The sequence below is a fragment of the Pholis gunnellus genome, assembly GCF_910591455.1.
Source record: "Pholis gunnellus genome assembly, chromosome: 15".
Classification (NCBI taxonomy): Eukaryota; Metazoa; Chordata; class Actinopteri; order Perciformes; family Pholidae; genus Pholis; species Pholis gunnellus.
Genome location: NC_136542.1, coordinates 15,136,583 through 15,160,929, shown reverse-complemented (window position 1 = coordinate 15,160,929; position 24,347 = coordinate 15,136,583). Strand labels below are relative to the sequence as shown.

Sequence of the window (24,347 nt, the reverse complement as noted above, 5' to 3'; positions counted from 1 at the left end):
AGGATTTATTTAAGCAGTCGGCTACGTCACGGTGCCCGTTTTTAGCGCGTGTTATTTTTATAGAGGAAACAATGGGAGAGGAGCAGCTCAATGTGCTGCATAGTGCCTTCACCTCTAATTACATCCCCCAGTTTAGCCTGCTAATCTAAACAGAAAAAAAACCCAAATGTCATAGTTTGGCTCTGGATTTTGTATCTGGAGACCTGTAAGGGGATAAAGATGGGCTCAAAACACCCAGTGGTCGTGTCTCCTGGCGTGACTCAGTCTGTACATTTCTAGCTCCCACCTGGCTCCCCGAAGGCAGCCGGAGGTCGAGCCTCCCGCTGACCTCCCCGCAGAGAGAGATTTGACAGGCTGAGACTTTGAATCACCCACTATCTGCCCTGAAACAGACATTTACACAGTAGTTGGCAAGCTCTCCCTTGAACAGCAATACAAAACAAATCCTCCCTCTCCGGAGCGCCAGTTATTTATCTGTGGCAGAAATAAAGGACATGTAAGCTACCGTGGATCGGGGTCCGATTCCGTGCATATCTTACGATAAAACCAGTGCAACCAACAGAATCACTCTTGAGTCTACTGGCGCTCCTGTTCCGAACCATGTGCACATCATTGCAGCGTTATATGCGCCATATGAAGCCATAGCAAAGCCCGTGGGAACAAAGCAGAGTGGGCCTGACCTTTAGACAGGCGACTAATGAGAGCGCCTGATCCATAATGGTATGGAATAATAACACGCTGCTGGTTCATGCCCATGTGGTAGTGCTAATGTGTGGTTATTGCTGTAGGTTGGAGACAGAGAAGTTCCCTGCAGTGAGGGAGGTCAATTAGACAGGATGATGAAGGTTAACATCCAGCTTGTAAATACGTTTTAATATGACGTATGGAAATCATTAAATGTCCGCGTCCGATATTTCTCTCCAACTTCAAGGCATAATTGACTCTATAAGGAGCCGTTTAATTAGTTTTTGCTGTGTAAAAGACCGGCGGTGCATTTCCACAGCTATTGTTCTCCTGTTGCCATTAAAAGGACCACAGTCGGCGTTTCTGTGGTGTCAGTAGTACCGCGTCTGACCATTTGAGGTCAGTGTGGTACTGCAGCTCTCACCGTCCGCGTGCCAGACTGGGTTCTTGGAGTGCGACAGCTCAAAAAGCTGCAGTGCTCACCTCTCTTACCTTTCTGTGCTTCAACCCTTCGCCGAGACCAATATAAAAAGCCCACCAGTGCCACGGTGAAGTATGCAACAACACATGCAATTCCCTCCCTTGAAAACGGGCACAGCGTCGGGGCGAGAGCGTAAGGAAAGGTGCTGCCGTGCAGACTCGTCACGGTGCCACCGTGCTGAAATATTTTCATCAGATAACCGCTTTCCGTGCCTTTTCTCAGATCGATACAGAGGCCGCTTTGATAAATGGAAAGAGGTCCTTTCAGCGTGAGACTTGGCCCGTTTCTCTAGCTTCTCAATTGCTGCATTCTTAAATGATTAAAGCTATCGATTAGGCCCTCCCGAAGCCTCCGCACTAAAATCGGCCTCCATCTATCAGCCGGGGCCAGATACCCAGATATCATGTTATTCGCGCATGTGGGAGTCTGTGCCAAGCGGAGAGAGCGTCGGCGGCGTGGCTGCTCACCCGCATGCATGGGCACCTGAGACTGAGGAAGAACAGAGCAATCTGTCTTCCGTCTACCTAGTTATGCAGGAGAGGAATCCCCCTATCTCGGCTCACACTCTGCAGCCACAGTAATTACTCACCACTGTGGGAGAGTGTGTGTGTGTGTGTGTGAGTTTGCTCTGCCTTCAAGAAGCCACGGTCTCCTCCGTTATCAAAGCCAGCAGACTCTTTCGGACTGGGCCGAGGTGTCCGAAGTGTCGAGGTGTCTCTCCCCCCCCCCCACACACTCCACGGGGAATATGTGCATGCAGGGAGCTAGTGCAGCAGCCCTGGAGCTGGAGGAATCAGTGCCTTGCTCAGGGTTCACTTTAGAAGGTGTGTGTAGCTGCCAACATCAGGGCTTTAACAGAAGTCTTCAGGTTCTCACTTGATGCCCTTTTTTAAGCTCCAGTAGCAATTTAAATTCTTGCAGCCAGAGGGAGATTATTATTATTTTTTTGCCTTTTTAAAATAAGACGAGGAAAGAAGGCACAACACTGCAGACACTTGTGCTACTGATGACGTGGCCATTATGGCTGTCATTAAATATAAGTGACACAAAAACACAGCGAAACGTAGGATGGACATTCTGTCATTTGTAGACTGAATGAATGTTCTGTTTTCTTTGTTGAGGACTCTATGTGAACATGTTTACAGTTCTTTGCTGTGAGATGGCTTCTGTAACTGTGCAGTCTGTCATGGTAATGTAACTCCTCGCTGGCTCCCTGACTTTTGGTCTCACTGAACATGAGTTCTTTTTTTAGTGAGCCACGCTAGCGGGGTGTCGGTCAGTCGGTCCGCCACTTTGGTCAGTATAGGACCACTACTGTTCATTGATGATTTCTTTTTTTTACCTGTACAGAAATAACAAGTAGTACCACATAGTATACAGTTCCTGCCTAAATGTCCAGAAACAAGAGTCTACGGCTTTGAGACAAATACTAACATGCTGATGTTTAGCAAGTATAATGTTTTATTTCTGCCCACAATACACAACATCTCACAGGGGACCGAACACATTGACATTAGCATCTCACACAAATCAAATATTTACTACTGCAACACACATCCAATAACGCTTTCACGCTCACAACGTAATCAACCCTTCTGATGTAGACCTTCATTTTGACCACCACCCCATGGCCAATTATTAATTACTTCACCCCGATTGATAAATATATAAAAGAAACGACACTGCTGTAGACTCTTGTTCTTGTGAGCTTATGTGTACACGTTTCTTTCTGAGGCTCCCCAGTTGATAGGCACAAGTTGATCCGATCCAGACTTATTTCGAGCTAATGCTGCCGATTGTTCTCCTCTACAGAGCGAGTGTTGCTCCACTTTTGTTTTTGAAGGTAGCAATATGTCATTTTTCCCCCCTCAACTTTCATGAGCATACTTCATTTCATCCTCTCTTGGGACGAATTAAAAAAAAAAAAGAAATGGTAGCAAGTACTTTCTTTTTAACGCCATGCCAGGAGCAGGAGGAGAGAAAGCCTGTGCTTGCCAAGTCAGTGTGTATTAGTGTGTGTGTGTGTGTGTGTGTTATTAGTGGCCTAAATACCTGTCACCGACTAGCTTTTGCTACTCACACAACTAACTGTGTGTGTGCATTGGCTGTGTGTCAGCAGTGCCGCATTGCAACTAGAATTAAACCCATTAGTGTGAACATGGTTTACACAAGCAGAGACGGCACATTCCCATTTTAGGATTGATGTGTGCGACTGTTGTCTCTGTTAACATTGTCAGTCCCTAATCTCTCCTGTTCGTGGCCCCTGTTCAAAACAACAAGGGCCAGTTCACCATACATCCTCTTGTTTACATGTGACTATCTGCCCCCCAAAAATGTCTGCCTCCGTGTCATTAGAAAAAGCTCTGCTAGCGCTGCTGCTTCTCGTCTCGAACCGTCCGCGCGCTCATCGCAGGGGCCGTGGGGTCGTCGCGGGGGGGGGGGGGAGGGGCATAGGAGGTTAAAGGTCACCACTGCTGGATACACAGCGAAGGAGTATGGGAAAATGAGCGACGAACACACGTTTCCCCCCGATATTTGTTGGAGCGGCTCCAGACGTGAGTGTTGTGTGTAATGTGGGTGACAGGGGAGCTTATTAAATCTGCCAACGCAACAAAAAAAAAACAACTCAGGGATACGTGTGTGTTTGGTGGGGGAGGTAAGAGAGATATGCAGGGAAGGGAGGTGTGCTGAGACGCTGAGCAAGCGGGGGTGAGCGTTTGACAGCGCAGCACGTTGCGTCTGGAAATGGTGTGTGGGTGTGTGTTTGTGTGTGTGTGTGTGTGTGTGTGGGGAGGGGGGGCCATGAAATGTATCAGCAAAGACCGGAGCCGCAGCCTCCAGCTGTCAGTCTTACCTCAGCGCTGCTCCCATGCGTGTGGGCGCATGCACATATTGCAGTCATACAAGCTCAATTTAAGCAACTCCCGCAGCACTTACATCAATCGCCCCCCCCCCTCCCCCCGCAACTACAGAAGGTGTGTGATGAAGCCTCACGCGTTCACACGGCCTCATTATGTGGCAGATATTTTATATCCTCTTTGTTCTCATGCAGTCTGTGTCGCCTCCACGCACGTGTCTGTCATCGTTCGGAAAGAAGACCTTATAAAAAAAGCTGCTTATTAAAGGCTGACTCAGCGTATTCCTGCAGATGCGACACCTGGTTCAAACGACCGGCGAAACAAGCCTCATTGTTTCCATTACGTGCTGTAATGTGTGTGTCTACCTGCCCACACGTATGACTGTATTTGTCAGTCTGCTTGGCTCCCCCCGTGCTGATTGTTAGCATGGTGCTAGCTGGTAATTAGCCCCGAAGGCCTCCACGTTGTCTGCCTGTTTGTTTACGAGGGAAGGAAATGGATTCCCTCCTGAGAGTCGGAGGCTTCACTCAGATGTGATTTATAAGGATCAAGGCACTGGGATCAAACCTAGTCGTGTCTCTTACTGACTGTTTCTGAACTGAGTTTATCACTTACATCCAGACGGAACAACGTTTGTAGTAGAGTTGGACTGACTTGTAGGTTTTTAATTAAGGTTTTTAATTAAGCTGCTCCCATTTTAGGCCGATATTGTACAAAATCTCCTCATTTACCTCTGTTGTTGTCTGATGTTGTGATCTAAAATGTATAGCAATGGACATGAATGGAATTGTGTCAACGGACTTCTCTAAACGACATATTCAGAGCGTTAATGTAGCAGCGAACGACTATTATTTGTAACATAAAGATGTGTCGCCCTGAGCAGAGAATGGAGTCGCCGTCCCTCTGTGTGTGTGTGTGTGGTTGTAATCCGAGCTGTTTTGTGCTTTGTTTTGATAGTCGATCCGGCCTATTAGTGCATGTTAGTGCCCCACTGGCGGGCTCATGGCAACCGCTCTGCACTGCTCTCAAACGGCGGCCGCAGCTTATAGAACCATCAGACCGATGGCGTCGTTGCCAACTCTGACAGGCCTTGCATCATATCACAGAAGGGAGACATCATCAAAATATTGTTCTGTATCGATCATATCATTGGCTACTTTTTCAGATTGGTTTTATTTCACACTTTCCTCTGCCAATTTACACAATGTATTCTCGTGTCCCATTGGCTAAATCTAGCTGTTCATCATTCATGTTGTGATTAGTTTTTCTTATATGGTTGGACAACACTATCTTATCATCTACCAACATGTTAAGACGGGAGAAGAGAGCCAGTGTCCTGCTCACGAGTAGTTAACCCCGCGTTGAGCGCATCAAGCCTCCCTCCTGCCGCTCCACCAATCTGTCGAGAGTGTGTGTGACAGTGTGTGCGTGCGACTTTGTCAATATCACCCGCGAGGGTTCCCTTGCCAGCCCGCTGATGGGGATTAAACATTCATGATCATGTTTATTAATGACCAGCAGGCATCTGGGATCTCCAAACTGTCACACACCGACACACACACACACATGCACACATGCACAAATGCACACAGTTTTCTTCTTTTTTCAAACCCCACACGCTCATGCACATTTGCACTTTCTCTCGTACGCCCTCTCTTTCACACACACACACACACTCACACACACAATCACATCCTCTTCCTAGTATCCCACCCACACATATACAGACACGCACATCCACACACTCGCAGAAAGAATAAAAACACACTCCCATCTATGAAAACGCTACGGTATAGATTCATGAAACACACCTCCTCCTGAATAAATCTGTCCTCATGTTGTTTAATTTGACCATACGGTGTGAAACGTGTGTGTGTGTGTGTGTGTGTGTGTGTGAGTGTGTGTGTGTGTGTGTGATATGGATCCGCTGGCCTGTTAAATAGAAAAGGAACAGATTTCCTGTCCTTGTGTCTCTCCGGACCGCCATTCTGAACTCTCCCAAGGGTAGAGGGATGGACTGGAAGGGAGGACCTCGCTGAGAACATCTGTGACGGCCGGTCCCAGCACAGACTGCAGTGTGACAGGGCCTATCCACAGCAGATGTCACACCCGTGTGTGTGTGTGAGAGAGAGAGAGAGGGTTAATAAGGGTTGAGAAGTCCATGACCTACAGAAGATGTAGAGGAAGTGCTCTCTCTGCTCTTACACTCTCTGTCTCTCTTTTCATTCTTTTTGTGTGTGTGTGTGTGTTGTAGTTGTAAATAACCAGGTGGGTAAACATGACCAGCAGTGGATGATCATCCTATAATTATTATTATAAAATAAAAAGTGTAATCCTTTTGTCTTTCCTGCTTGGACCCTTTTCCTCCCCACTCTAAACTCCACGACCATTTGTCATTTTTTTTGTGATGTGTTGTGGAAACTATACATGCGTTGCCCCGCAGCCTCTGCAAATGAAATGACAAATGAGTGATGAGCAGAGCTGATGCTGCACTCCGCACACTCTGCATCTATTCTCTCTTCCGTCCGTCTCTCCATGATTGGACTTTACCGCCGTATTCCCCTTCTTTCATCGCCCGATGCTTTCCCCTCGTTATTCTTCCGCTCTGCTTCCTCTCCTTATCCTTTTTCATTCCTGGGACCATCTCGCCTCTCACCTCTCTATTCCTCGACAACCTTTTTTTTTTTTTTTTTTACTCCCCAGCGAAGTGTGTCGCAGTCTGGTCAGATTCCCTGGTATACTGAGCCTCTCGATGGGTTCCTGGTTCATAAAACCAACTAACAATGCTTGAAGGTTATTTTTAGGTTTGATTTCCATCATGTCTGGGGAAGCTATAGAGAGCAGAAAATGACCCTTCAAACTGGAGAGAATTTACCTCAAAAGAATTAAAATAAAACCCAACTTACTGTGAATAATGTGGCTTTTTCTGCACAATGTATGCTAATGAGACGAACAATACCAGACGTAATGATATATCAGGGGAATGAGTTTGGAGTGTGCACTGATGTCAAACAATAGACACGACAAAACCTTTGAGGAACTGATTATGTTCGGTTTGAGTCAGAGGAGTGATGCAGCATTGTAATTAGACTCAGTAGTCAAACTAAACAGAGCCAGGAAGTGATATTTAAACAAGACTTGAAATGGAAGCTAAGTTCAGAATGACCTTGGTGGGGAAAACAGAAGAGGGTCAGGGGGGTTCTTTGCAGGTTTGACCGGGTGAAGCAGGGAGTCGTAGCTAATGAGTAAGCAGACAGTCTGCTCCTCTGCCAACCTATTTCTTTCACCCCCATCTTATTCCTCCCCCCCCCCTAAGCCCCGAGAGTCACAAGGGACATCAGGGAGAAAATGAGAAACATGAATCTGGCACTCGTCTCGAGAGTAACTGTGTTAGGAAGGTGATCCTGGTCAGACCAGATGGTTCTGACCTGGGATGGAGTAAACTGGTGGAGGCGGAGAGAGTAAAAGAGTGGACAGAGGATGCGCAGTGCACAGGACATGTACCAGTTAAAAGATAATTCCACCTTATTATTAAGACTCGAATATCATTTTCATAGTTTTGTTGCAAATGGTGAGCAGGTAGGAGCGAGTGTTCAGATACAGAAGGTGGACAAAATAACAGACACAATCCGTATGAAACAAATTGCTTTCGTCGTCATCATAATTACAAGGTCAGCTACACAGCCCAGTAACCAATGTACCGATTAGTGGCGTGTGTCGGCAATAAAAGAGGTCTGGCAATCTCTCTTTAATGAATGCTTTGAGGTCTATACTGTATATGGGATATGGATTTGTACGCTTTTAAAGTTTATTTTTAGCCTAATATAGCTGACGTGGCCAGCGTTTATATTTGGAACTGTACCCATCTGCTGTTCAGTTCAAACAGGGCAAAGATATTTCCAAAAGGTACATTATTTGCATCTACACAAAACTTCCAGTGTTATCTGTATGGGATTTGTTTTTTGTAAATCCGTTATCAGAGCTGTGAGAAATTCTTGTTTTTCACTGTTTAGATAAGACCTGTTATTCAATACTCAGTTGACACAATGCAATCTATTCTTAAGTGTTAACATGGAGCACTGGAGTCTCAACATTTGGCTACGCTGCCAAAAGTCAAAACTTTGACCAGCTGCACCGTCAAAAAAGATCCACAGACACAAGTCAAACTTCATCAACATGAATAAATCCATTGGTAACATTTTTTATATATTTATTAGATTAGGTTATTAGGGCAGAACAAGTCAGGCCAAACCTGGAAACACAATGTTGTTCTTCTGTTCGCCCCCAAAAAAGAAATAAAATAATCAAGTTCTTGTAACAATTTACAGTTAAATTAGCCCAAACTATTTGACACACAGGAGCTTCCCGAGCTCCTGGAGTTCCTGGGCCCTGCAGCCGTTTTAACATCAGTATGCTGCCTAGGAACCTCCCAAGCCACCAGACCCAAACAGCATTAAACCTGTTTAGGATGCGAAGACCTGGAGCCTTTCCTTCTCACAATAAGCTCCAATATCCTGTTACCAACAGTTCAGGATTTGTACAGCAGCAGCACAAGACGAGGTCAAGCTCTTTAGAAGGTTAAAGCTGTACTTCATATCATATACTATTTGATTGTTTCAGTTATTTTGTCCCCTACTTGTACATGCATACACACTCCCTGTTGTCTTCTAGATACAGATGCTCTGTCGCTTCTATGGACAGGATAGCTTTTTACACACACTTTGTTGTCAAATCAAACACACATGCACACACACGCACACACACACACACACGTCACAGCACACAGGAGAACTAATCCGATTTCACAGCCCAAATGAAAAGAGTCTCGCATGAACTCATCCATTAGCTATTATTAGCTAAATTGACTAATAGGTAAACACACACACACAAAGCGCTGCTGTAGAGAACACAAACACCAAGGGAGACCTGCTGCAAAACTAAACAGTGCTGAGTGCTTTTCTTTTGTTCGCCGCTCTCCCATGAGAATACACAGTTCAAGACGCACACCTGTTGAAATGGACCTAAATATTGATCGCAGCATAACTCACTGCCTTAGAAGCTCTAGTGACGTGTAATGTTTGAAGTCTATCATTTTCTCGATGCATTGCTTTTACAGCGTGCTCACATAGACTCATTTTCTCAGAGGTCTGCACTTTTTTGCTAGCTACTGTTGGTACAACTGTCAGGCTTTCTCTTCTCGCACTGCACATACAACGTTACGGTTAACAGCGATAACCCTGGCAGAATTGCCACTCAGGCTTTATAGTAGTTTGACTATATATTATTTTACTTTAACAGGCTAAAATGAAAGTTTTAGCAAGCTAGCTAATTAAGCTACCTTTAGCTACATTAGCTGGTTAAAAACACTCTCCAGGTGTCATATATTGAAACAAGAACCAAAGGGTGATAAATATACTCTTGTAGCTTCACACATGATATTGTGCTAAAACACTGAGGGGGAAAACGTGGACATGTGGTTCAGGAAAAGTAGAAAATAGTTAGTGCAGTGTTTTCGTTTTAAAACTGAAAAGACAGTAACACCGCCTAAAGGTTGCTTGTGCTTAAACTTCCACAAGTCCAATTAAGAGCAGGACAGTGCTGGAGCTAATGTTAGCATTAACTTTGCTAGCATCCGGGACTGGCGCCCACACCGTGTATAACACAGGTAATAGTCTAGCAACCCCTTAAACTAATGTAGTTAGCTAATGATGTCATCCGTGGCCTTGGATGTAATGTTTGGTTACATAAGTTGTATGCTAGTTAGCCGGACATGCTATTGATTGTGGCTATGTTAGAGCTGTTAAACACTGTTTATTCTTTGTGTTTGATCAATTCCTTGTACTTTTGTTCTTGTTTTTTGTAAATGCTATAAAAAAAAGAAACCACAATCCAAACTATGTTGAGTATCGCTCTTCTTACATGTGGAGAAACTGAAAGCTTGACAGACCTGCCATAATAACTAAAGTTTATCCCCAAGGAGACATTAAAAACTGCTTATGAGACTAAAACACAGACCCAAACAAGGACATGTAAGCTTACCAGCACAAGAACCTATCCATGGTTACCATGCATTCCTCCAAATCCTCTCTAAACAAACCAGTTCAGACAGTTTTTTGTGGGGGAAGTGTCAGCTTTCCATTAACGGCTCCAAGTCATTCATCTCCTACTTTGTTTAAAACCTGAGCTGCCAGACGGACAACTGCCTCGCTTGGGTTTAGAGCTTCTCGATACTCTGCGTCGCACTGGTAGGTGATGATTTTGTGGGAAAGCAGTGAGAGTGTTTCTAATTAAGAAAGTGAAATGAGCAGATTTTAACAAGGTAATTTTAACAGCCCTGTGCTCTGCTCCCTTCACATGGGTGTGAAAGTGTTTGTCGGCGGGGGGCGAGGAGGTAATGGGTGTGGGAACATTACCTTGTGGATTGGCGGAGGGCAAATCACAGTCCTGATGGAGCAATGAGAGCCCATTTGTTTCTAACACCTTCGATATTATGCTGGGGAGCCACCAAGGCCACCAATATCAAAATCATAGCTATACATTAATAGGCGACAACGTTATTGTGTGGTTGAGTGTTGCAATTAAAGAATGCAATTAACACGTTTGTCATAGCCTTCAACTTTCTGCTCCGGGCTGTTTGTGTCTGAATGGTATAGCTTGTTTTCAGTTTGTTTGTCGCCTTTATTGAATTAGAATGAGCAGAATTTAGCTTCAGCACAGCCTAATACAAATCACATTACACTTCAGAGTGAATGATTGCATTTGGCTCATTGGAATCAGCCGTTGCCATTTTTTTTTACTGAATAGAGCTTTTGGTGTTCAACGTATGATTGTTGCCTTGTAATATGTTATCCTCATTTGACTCAATTCTTAGCTTATGATAACTCAATCAAGTGTCCCTGTGTTTTCTCCGGATTCCCCTCCACTGGCTGCAAAGCAGCGGTTGCAGTCACTCGACCAGGAGTTAAGGGATTTGAAGCAGCTTAAATTGTCATGCCAGCCCACAGCTACAGACTGCTTTCTCCCTTAATTCTCTTTCTGTGTGTCTATAAAAGACAAGGCATGTCCAGTCCTGATCTGTCTTTCACACAGTAATCTCTCCATAGTCTCTCAATCATTTATATCCTTTCCTCTTTCACGCGGGACATACTTGGCTACTTACATGCTCTCAACTTTGTCATCGTCAAGTCTGCCCTACATTCTGTGAAAGAAGATGTAAAAATGGGCCCTCGTGTGTTTTCTTGGGTGCAGATGGAGGTCTGATTGTCACGCTGACCGCACATTGAGCTGTCCATCATCAGTCCATCAATAATATTCTTCTTTTCCGTCTTTGGACTGTGTGCCAGACTTGACACTGCCTGATGGGAGGACAAACATGCTTGTTTTTTTAGGACAGGCAATTTTCTTGTCAGTCACTGCAGATTCATTCAGTATAATAACCATCCCGCTGGATGTTTTTGAGCTAATGTAGGTGGGCAATGTTGCCTCAGAGGAATTGGTAACAGTTAGGAATTCTGTGCAGGAAAGACAGTAGGGCTTACAGAGATGAAGAAAAAAAGACTGATCGCTGAGTTTTCTTCGTGTAGTGCTGTAGCCTTGAGGGATTTGGTATAACTATATAGAACACAGATTTCCCACACAACACACAACAGATGCTCGTATGTATCCACAAAGCTTATCTGAGCAAGCAAGCAATGGGCTATACCATAAACTGAATATACTGTATGTTGAGTGAACACATTCATACAGTGATGTGATGATAAATCCACATCCTGTTTCATGTACTGCATTAAATGCAAACAAATAGACCGCTAAATTAAAGGGAATAGAACCACTGCCTGATTCTAATGTTGTGATTTAATTCTTGTTGGTGCTCATCCGACGGCACTTGTGGGCATTTGGCATAAAAAGTCAAAATGTGAATTGTGACATAAGGCAGCTATCACATTCACTCCCACACATTCTATCACTCCTACGCTTTTAAATAAAGAGAAAAAAAGCAAAGACAAATGCAAAATATTACTAATGAACTATTGTGTAGCTCAAAAGCCTGAGCCCTCAGGTTTAGCTTGTGACTTAAGGCTCTTGACCCCTAGTCTAGGAACTACTGTGTTCTTGTTTGGTACATGCTCTATTAATTGATGCTGCACAATTTAGAAACAACTTCTCCCTTCCCTTCTGTCTCTTGCTTCCGTCAACTTTTTTTAGCGTGAACTTTCCTGCTCAATCCGGTTCTTGCAGACTCATGGCCTCGGGTGCTTTTTATTTACCAGAATTTATTTTCAACAGGTGCAGCCTCGCTTGTCTTCTTCTTTTCCTTTCTCTGAGCTCAATCTTTGTTTTACAGCCCCATCCTGCCATTCATCAAATGGCCGTCTCAAAATCTTTTCTCCATATACACAGGGACACAAAAACCTAATTCAACTGCCCACTCTATCACACCCTTGTGACAGTTTCTTCACCTAGGACTCAAGTAATCAACAGCTCAAGCACACCCTGCCCTCCTGTCCCCCGCCCCCCTCCTCGCCTCCTTCCTGCTCTCTGTTGCTCTCCCTCTCCTCTCAGTAATGACATATCCGTGTGGCAGACGGGCAGTCAGACAGATAGATGATGCAGTGTGTGGGGGACAGATCCATCACACAGGTAGTTTCCCCACTCCAATACATCTATTCAGGTTCATATACCCTCTGATAGCAGGCGCAGGTCGCTCTGTCAAGCATCTACCTGCTCCGTCAGCCATCATCTCTAACTTCTACTGCTGGATTTATTTCTGCACAAAATGAAAACTGTGGCGGATGTTTCTGCTGAGTAATTTCCACAGGGCTACAGTTCAAGGAATTTGTTCAAAAGGCCATTGTGTACGATCTGTTTCTAATAGAATTACAGTGTAAGGTCTGAGGATTTTATCGAAACACTAATGAAATCACATGTTGGCCTACATGGAAGGTAAATCAGCGGCTCTAAGTGCTCCGTCTGTCCGTTTCGAGACCTGAATAACACTGGCGCGAGAGGTTGGCTGCTGTGACGCACAGTTCACTCGTTGTCACCATTGATTTGTCATTAGTTCGGCCCTTTAGGAGTCTGCAAGCTATCACTCTGATCAGATCTGTCGCGTTCAATTAAAAGCCTTTCTGAAGTGGCCAGGCTTTTTTCTTACTTTAATCTTCACTCGTAACCCCCCCCCTATCTTTTGTGTGTAAAGATTTCCTTTGTCTATTGTATAGGCTGCCTGCGGTGTCGCCCTTTTTTTGCATTTGCGGGCGCTTTAATGTTGGCTGCTGTAAACAGGAACAAGTAAGGAGTTGTTTGAGGGTGTGGCGGGAGAGTGTCTGATTATAGCCCTCCCTCTGTCTCACACCTTATGACAAAAAAAACATCTCCCCCCTCCAGGCAGCCGCAGAGCACCTTTCCTGCACCAGCCTGCCAGCCTTTGAAACGACTGTACGAGACCAATTTTTCTCCCAGCCACAGCGAGTCATTAAAGGCTACATGACAAATGAGCGTGGTAATAACGTGTGGACGTTGAACAGGCCGGCCCTCGTACAGTGGCAATAATGTCACATCGGTACAATGGGCAGCAGTGAGGAGGGTGAGAAAATCACTTAGCAGGGGATCTGCCCTTCCCTATTCTCACACACACATACAATTACTATGACGATCCTATTAGAGTGACCATAATGGCAGGACAAAGTGTGACTGGTCTGGAGGTGTTGAGCAGCCTCATTTCAAAGGAAGGAGATGGTGCTGAGGTGTTGATAACTGTGAGTGTATGTGTGTGACCACATACCTGTCTGCCTGTCTATACAATATTTGTTTTGCGTCAGCAGAATAAAAAGAATATACTGGCTGAGCTCGCTGTTTTTTCTTCTGCTCGCTGTTGTGCTTTCAAGCAATGAACTGGCAATGCCAATATTCCTGCCATCACTGGTCCTCTTAACAGTTCCTTCCAAGAGTTCCTGGGAAAGGCCCGGTCGGGGTTGTTGTCTGGTGTCAGGCCGACAGACAGAAAGGGATGATAGGTGGCAGGATGTCTGTCAGAGCCAATTATGTTTAATCAGATGCAGAGTGACCAGAGCTCCTGAAAGCTGCCAGATGACGCAGGGAGCATCCATGTGGCCAGAATATATCCAGAATGCTCCACTGAACATCATTACATACTGGGTGGGGATATGTAACACGTCATTGGTAACACCCAGTTTGCACTATGGATCATTGCGGTTGATTTGGGCTAACTGGAGCTGAATAGAGAGGCGGCTTCTCATGCAGACAGGTCTTCTGTGATGAAAGGAGCAGAGCGTTACTGTATTTGCAGCGACAATGGGCAGCAGAGAGATTGGCATCTCCATTCAGACTCTACTGCAGCAGCTGTAAAGAGGCTGATATGCAGATTAGATGGGTCTGGCCGAGCCCGACACGCCTGGCCAAAGAGCCACATTACGAAACACAAGGCTGGACTGTGGTTTACGAGCATTGCCAGGGAGATTGCAGGAAGGTAGGCCTGGTCATCGCAGCTGTGTTATCAGGGAGTGAAGGCATTTGGATTTGCATGACTGAGAATGATAAGAGAGAACCAGAAAGAGAGGGATGAATACTGGAACGATAGCACGCCGTGCGAATGTATGAGGAGACCAAACCTGTTTCCTGTCATGCATGCTTATCAGTTCATTAGTCCGTGTGACAGACAGGACTGTTGGTGTTATGCAAAATATGCTCACCTGGTTCACCTCGTTCACCTTACCGAGCAAACAACAGCCAAAAACCAAACAGCTAGTTGGGAACCTAGGGCAATGCTTTAGGTCAAGGGCTGCCAAATCCTCATTGGACTACAGATCCAAATTAAATAAATAATCCTAAATTAGATGCATGTATGGTGGGTTAAAATAAAATATTAAATATCACACGTTGATATTCTGTCTGTACAAACTTGCCATCTGCTCATATCTGCGAGGATCCTCATGGACACATGGACTACAAATACGTGTGAATGTGTCCATGTGGCAGATATTTAGTGTAGCATGAACAGAACTCCGTGCACATCCACTGTCCATTTCCGTTTTTAGACTCCATCTGTGCCTTAACTGGTTTAACGGGATACTCCAGCTATTTTTTTATGTACTTCCATAAAGTTGGGGGGACACACAAGAGACAGATTAAGGCATAAGCAGCAGAGGCTGAGAAACGGCATACGGTCCAAAAACACTGGATCCTACATTTCCCATCATGCACCTCGATAGCTCATCAAACACCGTTGCCTCCTAAATACCAATTTATTTTAAACCCCCACACCTCCAGCTTGTAAAAGCAAACTTTTTTTTATTAAAATATTAAGTCTCACGCCAAGGACAACACTGATGACATCATCATCATCACATGGACAAACTGAACTTTATGTATAGAAATTGTGGTGTGCTCCTTTAATTTAACGGCGAAAGTCATGTAATTGACACTGATTTTGCAGAGGACCCTGACATCTCCACGAACGACCCCTAAAAAAGGTCCTCGAACCACGTGTTTGGCAACCCTTAAATTACCGTGTTCTATCATGCATTGGGATGGACTTCTGATTAATCCCCCGGCGCTCCGTGTTGCACAGATGCACACGGCCATCCCCCTCGCGCAGAGTCCGTCGGAAGGAGGAGTTTAACCCCACACTGCCTGGGAGGAGTCCGCGGTCTCTTGACGCTCCGTCCCAGGAACGTTTGCTCCGGGAGCAGAGGAATCGTGGAAGTACACACATTCCGATTTCCATGTTTATGCTCAATGCAACGACGTTATTTTTTAAACATTTTTTAGCGGTCTCGAAGAAGAAGGAAGCACGTGAATGCTGCGCGAAGTATGTTTCACCAGAGGAGACGTTAGCCGGGTGAGTTGCAGGAGAACTTACTTCTCAGTCATGTTGGTTTTTAAAGGACTACGCTCGTGTCTGTCTGTACGAGCGCTTTGTCCGCTCTACGACACTTCAACGCAACGATAAGCAGTAAAGTTTGTCTGATGACCAAAAGTTTGCGGTTGTTTGCGGCGGGGGGGGGGGGGGCTGATATTCATGTCACCGGTGACCTCTCATTGGTTGGTAGTAAATCTCGCTGCAGCAGCTGTGACTGAAATCATTGAACATAAAACCTATAAAAACACAATCGTTTCATGGTGAAATGCGTTTTATTGTAGCCAAAACCCACGAGCCGCTGCAAAAAAAAAAGTATAGTAGTGACCGCCCTCTTTTATTATCATGTCAGATGTAAGAACTGGCAGTGTGAGTGCTGAATGCAATATCTGTTGTTACTCTTGTTTGCTGTGAAACACACTTTGTTATGATACATTCAATAATATGCATCCTGTCAGCTCGCTCAGCAGTGGCAAATGAATCAAACCTCCCAAAACCAAAGGTGTCTGGGTGTCGCTCCAAAGACACAATAGATCACTTGAGTGTGGATGTTCACCATGTAGCCTGCAGCAGTGTCTCGTGTCTGCTCATTGCTCCTCATTCTTCCTTCTGATTTATGAACTGAGAGATTGGGCGCATTGGTCATTCCGCTAAATGCCGGGGTATGGTGTTCCGCTGTTGTGTTTGGATGTGATTTACATTTCGGCTTGTATTGTTGTGTGGCCGTGTGCTGGGGTGGAAGGGCTCTCCAGTCGCATACAGGGGAAACAAAAGGGCCCCGAGACCCCTGGAGGGGAAGGGCCCGCCCAGAGAAAACAAGACCCCAGGAGTAAGGAGGAAGGGCTGGGCACGCCTTTTGGCATGGTTGGCCCTCTGTCATGGAAACCCACGAGGGAAACGTGTCAGTCTCACTGTCCTGCTACCTTTGCACTGCTGCTGTGGAGGGTTTCGTGACAATAAAACACAGGCTAATGTTTGACTCGCAGAGGCTTGCCAGCGTGGTTATTGATCCGCCTGTTCAAGTTTAGTCGTGAGGAAATGCTATCTTTATGGCAGTTAATGGGATTAATGCTTATTGAATGATGGATAAAATGAGTGGATGCACTGTAAATGGTTTCTAATCATTTTACTTGGATCGTATTTAGCCAGGAATTAGACTCAGCCCAACATGAGCGTAGGAGAAAATAATGTCTTTTGTTTATTTTTTTTGGAGGGGGAACGGGCTGTGTGATGGGTTTATATTTTAGCCCCCCCCCCCCCCCCCCTCGCCTGTTTAATGGACTCTACAGAAATAGTTATTTAGTTATATGATTCTGTTTTCATGTGTTTTTTGGGGGAATTTCTTTTGGAGGCCTGTAACAAAATCGCCGGGTCAGAAGCCGTGGCACCACATGCATGTTTTTGCCTTTTGCGCTTAACATTTTTGCGGCGAATAAATCCTCAACCACAAGGAACATTATGTTTTTACTATTCTGTTTCTCCCCGGGTTGGGACGGGGTCTTGAACCGGAGTGATACTGATGGAGTGTGGCCCGTAATTTCCTTTTTGAATGGAAAACACAATGCTCTATGGTTGTGTTCACTTTTTCCATTTGTCGCACAAGTTGCGAGTTAAGGCTTTCAGCTGGCAGGAACGTCTGCTTGTCAAAGTTGTTTACCGGTGACAAAAAGGAAACGTAATGCTACCCTCTCTCTGGGTAGCACGGAGTCCCTTCACAGGCATCCACAGCTCATCTCTTGTCTAATTTAAGTTGACGGTCTCAGTAACATCGTGACACGGTGACGTAATCCCCACAAAAAGACTTCCCTCCTCATGAAACAGCCTATTTTGAAGTCAGCTGATACACAATCTGGGAATTTGGAGTTATGTAAAGAAGAGTTATTTGACTAATAATCTGATGTTCTGTGTGAACAGTAGCCTTCATCAAGTGAGGAATTTGTTCTCCTCTCCGCAGGCCATTTGAAGTGTGTGAGTGCCCGTTGTTGCTAATTCTGAAGCACTCTGGCCGAGAAACGCCAATGTTTCATGTCTTCTCCCCGGCACATTTTTCTCCATATAAGGTGGCGGCGCATGTGACTTATCAGGCACGGATAACATCTGTGCTTATTGTCACACGGGGATGAAGGCCTTCTACTGTCTCTAGGTAGAGAGGCACTGCAGGGGGAAACCACGGGGGCTCCACATGACTGGTGCGCGTCTTTGAAACAAAAGGATCTGAAACCGATCACAACTTTCTCTTTTTGTCCACTTCTCTGCATGTCCACTCCCTCGGTTACAATGTCCTTTCCTCTGCTTCGGTGTGGACAGTCCCGTCAGGCAAGCGTAATGGTGGCCTGCATGTCTCTATTTCTTACATCTGTGGTTGAGATTATATTCGGCTTTCAAAGCGTTTGCCGGTAGTGTACGGCCAGCCGTGTCTGGAGTGGTTGCTATAAAAAGCAGGTGAACTACAAGCTGGCGTTGACAGCCTCCTGGCCGAGACTTCTCATTTGCTACCGCACTCATCGAGGCGCCAACCAAAAGACACATGGCTGGCTCTGACCCTCTTCCTGGGTGCACACAAGTACAGGTCAAAGCGCTATCACCAACCCGACGTTGACATTACCCGTCCTGTGTTGTAGCGGCAGTTTGGACCACAATAAAAGCTGATCCCTGTGACGAACAAACGGACGAAAAAAGAACTGTGTACCTTCTGTGCTGCATAATTCAGTGATTCTGAATTTAACTTGTTTTGCTGTGGCTTCTTGGTCGGCGGACAGGCACGCACTAACGCAAACACACACACACACACGCACACCCCCATCCACTTTGAGGGATTTGTTCAGTCAGCTGTACTTTGTGTATCTGCTCCAACACAAGATCCCCTGCTCTTCTGCACAAACAGGAACCTTCTGTCCAGCTCAGCAGAGCGACTTGGTCTCATCCAGCTGAACCGCTGCGCCCAATTCACGCTCCTCTTAACCGCCAGACCTCTAAAGGGGATTAATGCTAAGGTCTAAATTGGATTGCCGCCGTTCTGGGGTCACCTGCTGAAGAATGGCTTTGCAAATTAAATGAAGATTAAATGGTGGCGGGCGCTTTTACAATGTGTCAAACGAGGTAATGGATTAGGAGTTAGGTGCGGGTGATTGGGGGTGTAGGCGAAGAAACGAGCGTGGTAGCTCTTTAAACAGCGCCACACGACTTCACTTGTGAGTAAGACTTTCATTAACCCCCGAGGAATCACTGCAAGGCATGCCATTACCATGCTTTTCCTGATGGTCATATAAATCATATGGCGAAAGGTGTGCATGAGGCAAAAATGCCCCCATGGCAGCAATTGAGTAGCAGTGCATGTAGTTCCTGGAAGCTCACCAGACTGCATGCAATACATCAGTCTGGAAAAGGTGCCGCCTCGGCAATTTGAGCCCGACCCACGTGATTTACAATTCCTGGACGTACAAGAAGTAGTTTGATTATCAAATTGTATAAACAATGAAGCGGAGCGGACAAGTAGTATTTGGCACAAAGGCTATTTGCTGGCGTATTGATCTGCGTATGAGACTTGATAAGCTACACACATCCAGCTGCTACGGAGAGGAGTGCTTGTGATCTTTTATGCTCAAAACATATTCTTTGAGCACGTGGCTGCTGTGTGTGTAAAATACTGTTTGAACCCTTTGATTCTAAACTCAAGCTGGAATCAGTCGAGTTGCATCACGTCTCCACCGTGTGCAGTAGTCCGTGTGTGCAAAACATCTGTGTTTCTTATACCTTCAAAAGACGGCACGTGTTGGCCCACGCTTCGGGCGATCAATAGCCCTGTTGAATAGGAAACACCCCCAATTCTGCACCCCACCCCCCCTCTCTCTCTCCTTGGGTGTAGGCCTACTTACCGGTCAATCCTAATAACAATAGAAATTGAGATTGATCTGCCCTACCTCGGCCCAGTAGCCATAAGGTCTTCCTTACTATCCTTGCCCTATTGGAAAGGCAAACACAGCTGGTGCTACAGACCAAAGTGCTCGCTGCTTGGATGTTCAGTTGGCGCCATGTGACTTGTGTGTTGACCCCCCCCCCCCCCCCCCATGATGGATGGAGCAAATACTGGGTACACATTTACTCCAGCACATGCCACCTGCTCATCACTGGGTGGAATATGACTTTCCTTTTGTCTCTGACGGAAGCTAGGAAGCCCACCAACTTTTGATGCACAGCACATCAAGCTAGGCGATTGATTCTGATGTATTCAGAATCATCTGTTGAATAATTAAAGCTGCGTTTGTGTCTTTGAACTGCGTGATATTAATTGTGCCAGATCTCTCTGCTTTTTTATAGTTAATTGGATAACAAGTCTCGGCATCCCCGTAGCCTGATCATTATCCCATCAGGATGGGATTCTTCTGAATGAAGAATCTTAGTACCACACTTTTATAAAGGGCAGGTGGGAAGAGTGTTGGGATGTGCACAAATCTATCACTGCCCACACATGGATCCAGCTGTGTCCAATGGTCCGTTCATCATCGTCTACCTTTGGTACCAATATATCCGTCATCACAACACAAAATTCCCACGAGATATTGATGTTTGTTGTTCCCCTTCTATTGCTTGCTCAGGAGCTCGCTCCAACTGAACTGCGCTGGGCATGACGTGGCCTTATCTGCACAGTTTCCTGGGCTTTGTATCGGACACGAAGTGCGTTGGGGAGGGTCTTTGGCAACCGGTGTGTTTGTGTTCTGTTAAGCGACATTTTCTGGCTCATTAGCACTCCTCTCACTGTCCAGCCCCCTCCGCACTTCAGCAGTATGCGGTTTGATCTCCGAGCAAGATAAGCTCTTTTCTCCACTTCTCAGTCTCCGGGCCCCGTCATGTTGGCTCAGTCATTTGGCGTCCAGCCAGCGCAAACAGAGGCAGGGTCCTGATTGCTTTAGGTCACCGGCAATCCTGGCATCCACTCAGTGAACACGCTCAATTAAAGCTTTCTTCAAAAACGCTTTTCTCCAAAGAGGTAAATGTATCCAAAAGGCCTCGTTTCCCGGGGCGATATCATCGTCTTGGCTTATTCAGCTGACAGGCCTCAGCTGTCAGACGGTAAAGGATGTAAAGCACGCCAAGATAAGGTCAAAGAAAATGTAGTTTTAGGAACGTTTTTATCTGTTTAATCATTCTTTGCAGGCTACGCCTCTGTGAAATGGCAACAAAATTGTATAATATGCATCACATCCTCGAAGTAAGGGAAGCCAAGTGGTTTATCGGCCAGGCTGCTGTGCGTGTGCGTGTGCGTGTGCGTGCGCGTGTGCGTGTGCGTGCGCGTGCGCGTGCGCGTGTGTGTGGCCTTGCTTATTTTTACAGCACCCTCTGGATGCCCGAAGATCGACTCGCAGTTCTCCATTTCTCACTACAGTCGACTTGGGTTTCCTCCTCGCCCAGAAAAAACGTCCAGCTTCACTTTTCTCTCTGCTCTCACCAAAACACGATCTCCGCCTGGCTGTTACATAAGAGCTGTTTGACCCAGAGTTCACTCTCTCCGGTCCAGGGGAAACAACTTGCTCACACTTCATGCCACCGTGGCTGCACAGTGCACGGCTCGGCTGGTTTTCACAGTCGATGGGCGCAGGTGCAACGGACAGTCGAGACTTTCCCACCCAGCCGGCTTTGTACAATTCGTGTCGTTCTAATCCTTGTTGCCTCCCAGTTCTGCCACATCACACATGCCATCAACTCACCCCCCCCGCCCCAAGAAATTGCACAAGAGCACAGCATTTATACAAAGTCAAGAAGGTCAGTCTTATCGCCGGCAGGTTCCTCCATGGGTTGATGCCAAGTCAAGCGGATTACGCAGAGTGCAGGTCGCTGCTCAGCTTGTTGAGACCCGGGACAGTCCTGCAATATTAATGCGTCTTCTTCTTCAAATGGTGTTACGGCAGCGGGCTCTCATAAATGCCACTTTTTAAATGTTTGATCAGTCTCTGGGTTCACAGTCATGTCACGATTGTAAAAAGAAAACTTGCCAGTTGCCACTCACAGAATATCAATGCAATGGTACTGAGTCTCTAAGCTGTATGGGATGACAGTAGAGAGGAGATGGAGGGCGACCAGTTCACCAGCAGACACACGTGCGTGCGTGCGTGCGTGCGTGCGTGCGTGCGTGCGTGCGTGCGTGCGTGCGTGCGTGCGTGCGTGCGTGCGTGCGTGTACGGGGTATACCAGAGGCTATTACTGTAGTTTGACATTCAGCTGTCATTGGAGAGGCTGACTCCTAATGTGTCTGCAGCTCGATCCTAATGTTATTAAAGGTGCTGGAGCCAAGAAATTGTGAACTGCTTGGTTTATAGACTCTAACTAATCTGTTCCTGGTCCCTCTGTCCAAGCACTACTACTTTGATTGAAAAAAAAAAAGGTTATCGAGGTCTAAGCAACACTGCAATAAGTTTCAAGGGTGCTGAAAGGCAGATGCTAGAAGCTAGGCTAGCTGTTTCCCCCTGCTTCCAGTCTTTAAGCTAAGCTAAGCTAACCGTATCATGCCTCTAGCTTTGTATACTGTTCTGAGAATTCTATGAATCTTATGAATCTAACTCTAGACTCAAAAGCCAATAAGCATATTCCCTTTTAAAGGGAATATCAATTAATATCAATAGCCATGGGGTGAAAGCGAAACATAAAATAGGACAAAAAAGCCTGGATAAGTGCCTGCAAAATGAAAACAGCAGATGACTTTTGTCCTTTGGTTGGACTTTGTGAGCTTTGCTGCCCACTGAGCCCACCTCTCTTAGCCATCGTGGCTAGGACGTAGCAAGCTAGCACTAGCTACCCAAGTATGGGTCATCTCACTCAACCCCTCAAACCTCCCTCGTGGTTTGACCCACTCAACAGGACAATCCTTGGCATTTCCACACGGATCTCCCTGGATGTGGCCGATGATGTGATCGTGCAGTTTAGACTGGCTCTCTGTGGTGAGAGGGGAACAACTGACTCACAGCTACACACACACACAGAGAAGGGATGTGCACATCCCGTTTGTGTGTGTGTGTGTGTGTGTGTGTGTGCATATGAGAAAATCACTGTAGAAGTATGTGGGGCCAGTGTGGCGCACATGTTGTATAGCAGCTCTTGCGCTTGCATTCTTGCGAGCTGAATAACAAGAACTGTGTGTTACACGGGTATACCTCTCAAAGCCTTCATCTTCCATGTCGATGGAGTAACCGTGTGTGAACCACCTGTTGGATGAAAGTTTTGATCCCGACCTCATCTGCTTTCATGATACGAATCCTTCTTCATATCAAAGAATAAGAAGAAGAAAAAAAAACACCTTTCAGAGCATTTTTCTTCCCCTTTTTATACTCATTGATATTCGCCTTGCATTTGACGGGATGGGGTGTAAAGTGAATGCGCACAGCGGTGAAGTCATTCATTATAAATCATTTCCCTCCTTGGAGGGTGAAATCATTTATTCACAGCCTCATGAGGTTAGTAATCCAAGGAGCACGCCCTGACTGGTGACTAATAGGAGGCTAATGTCGCTGACTTTGGTGTCTAGGTTATTGCAATTCATTTTCTCTCTCAATATCAACAGCACCTAGAAGCTTAATTTCACTTATTTGGCCTCGGGTATCAATGCTCTATCTTGGACAGTTTTCATCAACTGTTGCCAATTCTCTCGGTTCAAATGTCTGTCTCTGCCCGGCAGAGAGCCTAACTGTAAAAGAATGACTTTAATAACGGTGATGTTTTCCTGAAGCTATTTTGACCCATGTCCTAGTAATTTTATGTGTGTGTGTGTTTGAGTGAGCGAGCGGTTTTGTCTCCAGCAGCAAGCCCTGTGGTCTACTCGCGTGGAGCCATCGGCCTCACTGGAAACTTGTGGTTGCCTTTTTTTTTTATACTAATAACAATATTATACAGTGCACAAGTTCGTACTGGCGTGCCCAGGCTCAACCTAATAAAAACAATGTTGAGAAAAGCCAGGAACTGGGGTTTCCTGACAGTTAAGATGATTGTTGCTGTACTTACACAGTCGGGTTGTATTATCCGCCTCATCCATCATTTGTCTCTGTATTCTTTCCTTTCACTTGATGAATTCTATGTTAATTTGTCCTGTAGCTGATGACATTTTGAATTGAGATGTTGAAGCCTTAATTAACACATTTCAACCTTTCAATGGAATCCATAAGAGAAAGTAGACCATTAGTCATGAAGCAGCTTTTCTGAATGATGTGTGTGTGTGTGTGTGTCTCTGTCTCTAAGGGGGATTGCCTAAGTGCTCATATTTGGTCCCAGACATGCCTTCTGCTTTTGCTAATAATCATGCTATCATACAATGCCACAGGGTTAATTATTTCTAAGCCAAAAAGCATTTTAACAAGCTGGAAGACTGCACTCATTCTTTCCGATCTCTTCCCAGCATCCATATCATCATGCTTAATGTCTGGGCTGTTTGGCACACTGTGCGCTACACTTTGGCTAGCCA

General features: G+C 45.7%; 1 protein-coding gene across 3 annotated transcripts in view; it reads left to right on the top strand.

Moving 5' to 3' along the window:
- tiam2a (TIAM Rac1 associated GEF 2a) overlaps window positions 1-24,347 on the top strand; it is an 87,191-nt gene that overhangs the window by 3,199 nt on the left and 59,645 nt on the right. Inside the window, exon 1 of one of the 3 annotated variants that reach the window (XM_079174906.1) lies at window positions 15,671-15,883. The exons of the other annotated variants lie outside the window; for them this stretch is intronic. The gene's annotated coding sequence lies outside the window, so the exon portion shown is untranslated. Of the gene's footprint in view, window positions 1-15,670; window positions 15,884-24,347 lie in introns of those variants that run through there. 3 annotated transcript variants of the gene reach the window in all.